Source organism: Gavialis gangeticus, unplaced genomic scaffold (genome assembly GCF_001723915.1).
Source record: "Gavialis gangeticus isolate Ggan-Ray unplaced genomic scaffold, GavGan_comp1, whole genome shotgun sequence".
NCBI classification, from domain to species: domain Eukaryota; kingdom Metazoa; phylum Chordata; order Crocodylia; family Gavialidae; genus Gavialis; species Gavialis gangeticus.
Genome location: NW_017729006.1, coordinates 55,975,949 through 55,982,449, shown reverse-complemented (window position 1 = coordinate 55,982,449; position 6,501 = coordinate 55,975,949). Strand labels below are relative to the sequence as shown.

General features: G+C 42.6%; 1 long non-coding RNA gene across 1 annotated transcript in view; it reads left to right on the top strand.

The window, feature by feature from the left end:
• The window catches only part of LOC109291967, a 755,518-nt gene that overhangs the window by 511,958 nt on the left and 237,059 nt on the right, over positions 1–6,501 (top strand). The window lies entirely within an intron of this gene.

The following is a 6,501-nucleotide window of genomic DNA, read 5'->3' as shown; positions in this document are numbered from 1 at the left end:
GCAGTGGCAGTGGCTGTGGCGGGCAAAATGTCGGGGAATGGAGGGGAGGGAATGTGTCACTGAGCACAGAGGGGAAGGGAGGAGAAAAGATTCTTACCTGATTGAGGGACTTAAAAATGTATGTTCCCTGCTACTGCTCCTGCTGCAAGGTAATGCCTGTCCAGCGAATGGGGGGTAAGGTGGGAGGAGAGGGTGCCACCACCCAATGCTGTGCCAGTAGCAACTTCCACACCCCTCTTTTACAAAATCCTGGATCTGCCCATGTTTTATATCACTGCTGAGTTTAAGACAGGATCCTTCATGACAGTTGGACTTGAATACTGCAAGTTACTCTGAGCAGTGTTGTTCAGTGTACAAATGATATTGGGAATGGTTTCTTCTCCAAAAGACTATGTATCACAGAGAACATTTTACTACAGCATAAAAGCCAGGGTAAATTATTTTGTAGTAATTGCATCACATGTTTACACTGCTAATCTCACATACCTAATTCCAGGCTGCGTATAGGGACCTAACTCCCAGATAAATGCATTATTTCAAATATACACTTCTCTTCAGTGTTCTTCTACTGGCTGGGTTTAGGCATTTCACAGCTGATTGTGCTAGTTTTTGCTATTCATAGGTACTTATATCCCCACTTATTGTTATGGAACTTAGGCACCTAACTTGGGTGCGTAAATTTTATTTTCAGAGGTAGCCATCTATGCACATTATGGTACTATAAGCCCCGATTACTGTCACTTCAATTATTATGGGGAGGGGAATGCACTGTAGGTAACTGAACAAGCAAGTTTAGAAAGTGAGATAAAAAATTTTAAAGGATTTAAAATTTAAAACTCAGAGTTTCTCAGTGAGCATTTAAATATTTTTAGCTTTTATATTAACCAAAAACATGACTTTGTAATACATGTATCAGGCCATTTAAGATGAGTGACAACAAATGTACAAAATGGAGGGGGAGGTCTGTAACTGGTTTTATCTTGTACCCTAGTTATGTAGTAAGATATTTGAAAATCAGCTACTACTTATGTTGGGAGTAATAGGTTTAATTTTTCTGAGGGCTGTCCTAGATCTAATTCTGACCCAGTTAATATAATGAGATATTTCACTGGTGACAGGCTGTCAAATATCTTCCATAAAATCAATGAAAGGTGTTACCTTTTTTCCATTAAAGAAAAAAAAATAGTTCTATTGATTCTTTGGAGATTGATTTTATAAGCTTTAGTCATAAATGCCAGCACTGATATTAGTTTTTTCTATGTAGTGCTTAAGCAACAGCATTGCTGTTTGCACTTTTGCTGAACTTGCCATTAACTTTGTAGATATGTGATGTATACCTCATCCTTACAATAAAATCATTGTATAGTTGCTATAGAAAATTGGAAAAGTAATTTTTGGGGCACATATAAAACTTAAGGAAAATGTCTCTTTCCAGGAACAGCAGGAGGAGAAAACCTTTCCAACAGAAATGCTTGTGTTAGTTGTATATATCAGCTTTGTTAAATGAAATGCTATAAAGGAAATGAGCCTTATCAATGAAAAATAAAATCAGTATTTTTCCTGTTCTGAAACAAACTTGATTCAGCATCATTTTTTTCTTAAACGGTTATGTAAAGGAAATGGTATCTTTACTAGCAGCTTAATGGTGAAACTAAAGCTGAGAATGAAAACTAAATAGGCAATATTGTACAATGCAGAAGACATTCAAAGGAAAGGACAGTTCAGGTGAATATGCATCCTTGTAAAAAAGGATTAGAGAGAGGTAGTTAGCTGTGCTAGTCTGAAGTTAGGCAGAAGGCAGGGCAGACCACCTGTCCCTGCCTTCTGCTTTTAAAAATGAGTTTTTGAATACGGGATAGGTGTAGGGGTTGGAGTCTGGCTTTACTTCTGACCCAATACAACACTACTATTTTAAGTTATATAGGTACTTGGTTCCTCTACAGAAGTGGTTGACCAATTCAGTCATTAATGGAGTTCATCTTCACAAAACCCCAGTAAGGCAGAAAGGCAGTGTTTTACAGGTAGAGAAATTTAATTGGTTTGTCTAAGATCACACAAGAAAATATGGAGCAGAATTGAGCATTGAAACAAGGCCTCTTAATTCCCAGTTTTAGTCTCCCATTGCTGTTTTCCTGTGCATCGAGTCTGTAGGGTCTTTTCCAGTTTCACTGTTGCTTAGGGAAGAAACAGGCTTGTTAATGGACTGGACCTTGGTCAGTTTCCCAGGGGGTCTTTGCTGGAAATTATTTTAATTGGGAGGAAGATGGTTTATCCCGCCCCTCCTGGTGCCTTCCTTCAGTCATTCCGATTGTCCTTCCTGCTTGGGGCTCTGCCTCCCCTACACCCTGCTTAACGCCAACCAAAGATGTCATTTCCTGGACCACTAGAGTTGGTGTCACATGTACTTCGGTGTTTTGGCTCTCCAAACTTATGATGGTGGGATCAGGACATTGTTTTGCCTGAGTGTTCCCTACCGCACTTTGCTTTGTTTATGCATCTTCCAGGTCCCGGGCTGTCTTGTCCCCCGGTGTCCCGCTCCCTCTTCCAGTCTTATACTTGCTCTGGGTCAGTTGTACATTGGTCCTCTCCCTATCTGATCCTGCTGGGATCTAGTCTATGTTGTAGATGTCTGACATCCACGGTGTCTATTCAGGTAAGTTGTTGAGCCTTGTCTGGCTCTGGTCATTTGAGAAAACCCCTTACTGGGGCAGCTACCACATCCCTGCAGTGAGACTCTGCTCTGAATCTGGCCCATCCAGGCCGGTTGGGAACCTCACTTCTGGTTCCCCCTGCTGTTCTCCCACCAGGCTTTTTATCCCAGCCTCAGTGGGCTGGCCAGCACACTGTTAAAAAGCATGCTTACGCTGACATGGGAGCCAGACCTGGCTCCTCCCGACTCTGCTGGGTTTTTTTTCTCTTTTCCTTTTACTGTGGCGTCCCCATCCACTGTGGTTTCACTATCACTGCATTCCCGTTCCGGTGTGGCATCCTGCCAGCTTTGCTCCTCGCTCAGCTGAGGTAAGTCTTTTTTTTCACACCAGTCTACTGTCATACCCTACCCATAAGGCCATCTTTTGCCCCTTTTAGTAGTGGACTTTTCTTTCAGTAGTGAACACCAGTTGGTTTAGAGAAGCATAAGCTTTCATAGGTGACAGCCTATTTCATTAGATGCTAGCATGGACAGATCCCACCTGCCCATGGTTCAGCCAGGGACAATGGAGACAGTGGCAAAAGAGGGTAGGAAGAGGGTAAAGTGGAAGAGGAGAGGATGTGCCACTGAACATGGAGGGGAAAGAGGTGGGGTGGGGATTTCTTACCTGTTTTAGGGACTTGTAGTCTCTGGTTTCTGCGCCTGCAGCCTTGTCTGAAAGTGAGGAGTGTGACTGCACCACTGCACCTCCTCTGGATTTGCCTCCAGATGCTAGCACCTGACAAAGTAGGCTATTGTCTATGAAAGCTTATGCACATCTGAACCAGATAGTCGCTAAGGTGCTCTGCCTTCTGCCTGACTTCTGACTAACATAGTTAAATCCCTCTCTCTGACATTATCTTGGGAATGGAAGCTGCGTAGAGAATATACTGAATGTGGAAGCAGCCATCTTCATTTACCTGTGACCTGATGCCATGTCATGGCTTCCAGAACTGGGGGAGCAGTTTGCCATATCCCTAGGAAACAAATCTGTTCTGGACCCTTTTTGTTTGTGCCACCACTGCCTACCTAAGGTCCATGCAATCACACAAATCTCAACCCAGTTCAGTATGAAAACAGTTTGGATATGAAGGATGTTATTACAAGAAAAGGACTAATCTATTTCTCATAAGGAAATAGAGGATATTGCAAAAATGCCTTGCCACAAAATGAGAGGCATTTTTTTTTCTTTTGGTGGTATTTTTTAATGGAGGATCTGTAGCATAGTTTTCCTGGACCATCACTGCTACAACAATATTCCAACCCTACTACATGCTACACAACAGTTTGTTAGATGAAAGGATAACTAGAGCAATGCTCACTAGTTTGTAGAAACAATTATTGGAGCTTGCACCTTCCAATAGTGAGTAAAAGTGCAGTCTAAATATTACTGTTTGCATGGCAGTGCTCCTCACACAGCTCTTTATAAAGTGACTCTGCCACCATGGACAGTGTAGTGAATGGCTGAGTATTCTGTGATGCTTAAACTTGATCTCCTTCTTGACAGAGTAATTACTTGGGTGGATAAAAGGAATGCTGTAGGTGTAGTATATCTGAACTTCACCAGTGCTTTTGACAAGGCCCCATTGACTTTCTCATAAACAAATTAGAGGAACGTGGGATGGAAAAAACTACTATAAGGTGGATAGAAACTAGCTCAGTAGTCACAAGCAAAGGGTAATTATAAATGGATCCATCTCAGAATGGTAGGATTTTTGAGTGGAGTCTCACAGGGGTCTGTCCTGGTTCCAGTGCTGTTCAGTGTGTTTATTAATGATTTGGATGCTGACATAGAAAGCTTCTCAAGCAAGTTGGCAGATGACACAAAACTGGGAGGATTTTGAACACACAAGAGGTCAGGAGTGCAATTCCAAAGTATCTCGGCAGATGGGAAAACTGGCCTGGAGTTAATGGAATAAGTTCAGTACTGACAAATGAAAGGTGCTACACCTCAGGAAGAATAATCAAAAGTACAAATATGAAATTGGTGACACCTGGCTAGATGGCAGCACTGCAGAGAAGGATCTGGGAGTCTTGGTAGATCACAGACTTGGTCTGAGCCTACAGCGTGATGCAGCTGCACAAAAGGCAAATGCAGTTGTGGGATGCATCAAGAGAAGCATTAGGTGCAAGACACAGGAGGTGATAGTGTCTCTCCACTCAGCACTGGTTAGGTCTCATCAAGTATATTGTGTGAGGTTTCAAGCTCCACATTTTAAAAAGGACATGGAGAAGACAGAGAGGGTCCAGAGGCAAGCAACAAAAATAACAAAGATCTTGGTATGCAAGTCATATGAAGAGCGGTTGAAGGAGCTAGGCATATTCAGCTTGTAGAAAAGGTACTTAAGAGGGGACCTAATAGCAGTCTTCAATTATATGAAGGGCTGCCATAAAGAAGAAGGAAAACACCTTTTCTCTCTCACTGCAGAGAGCATGGCATGGACCAATGGCTTGAAGTTGAAGCAAAGTAGGTTTAAATTGGCTATTAGGAAAAACTTCTCTGCTGTTAGAATAGTGAGGGAGTAGAATAGACTGCCTTGAAAAGTTCTGGACTCTTCATCAGTGGAGGGGATAAGAAGTTGGATATCCACTGGCCAGGGACAACCTAGCTGTACCTATGTCTATGTTCTACTATGGGTTTTTCCCATGCTTTTGGACTCTTCTTGTTGCCACAAGGGGCTAGGAAGGAATTTTTTGCTCTCCTGCTGCTGCGTCCATCAGGGCTTTATTTAAGCCTTCCTCAGAGACATTGGGTGTTGGCTGTAGCCAGACAAATCACCATATTTGGGATCAGGAAATAATTTTGGTATGGACAATTGTATTGTTCTGGACTGTGGATTTTTTTGCTTTCCTCTGTGGCAGGGGGCAGGGACCCTCTTCCTGGGACCTTCTGACCACATATTAACAGAATTTACAGCAGCAGTACATTGGCTGCCATGGTCCTCCTATTTTGCCAGGGGCAGGTTGTAAGTTGTGTCAGTGTTGCCAGGGTTCTGAGTTGTGTCAGGGTTGACCATGTAGTTTTGCTAAGAGGTTAGACAGTGGATTTCTACAGGATAGTTTGAATAGGGATGATCCTGCCTCATGAAGGCAGTTGATCCAGATGATCTCTCAAGGTCCCTTTTAGCCCTTCTTCTCTATGATTCCATGATATGACTTCTCTCCCATGATGGTTGAACTATTGCTCATATTCCTGTTTCAACCTACATAGCCATCTCCATTAAACAAGCTCACTGAAAAACCAACAGATTCAATGGGTGGGACTGCAGACACAATGTAGGGGAGGGCCAGGATGTAGAATAACCTGGATAGACAGGGAAAATGTTCCATTATGCCAGGTCAGAATCAGCAATGACTAGTCTTGTAATTGCATGCCCAAATATAGATTAGGGAATGACTAGCTAGGCTGCAGTATTGCAGAAAAGGATTTGGAGTTATGGTATAAGAGCCAACAGTGTGCTACCTGATGGTTATACTGTGTTGTATTAACAGAAGTCTCAGTTGTAAATCAAGGAAAGTAATTCTTTTACTCTAGTCAGCACTGGTAAGGCTTTACCTGGAGTAGTGTGTCCAGTTTTGGGCCCTACACTTCAAGAAAGATGTGGGAAGGTTGGAGAGAGTCCAGCACAGAGCAACAAAAATGATTGGGGCCTGGAAACAAACTTATCAGTAAAGTCTAAAACACCTAGTTATTTAGTCTGAAGAAAAGAAGGCTGGGGTGGGGTGAGGGCAGGGAAGGGGTAGGGAAGGTTATAATAGTCTTCAGGTACCTGAAAGGTGGTTATGGCAAAGATGGAATAAAATCCAGATTT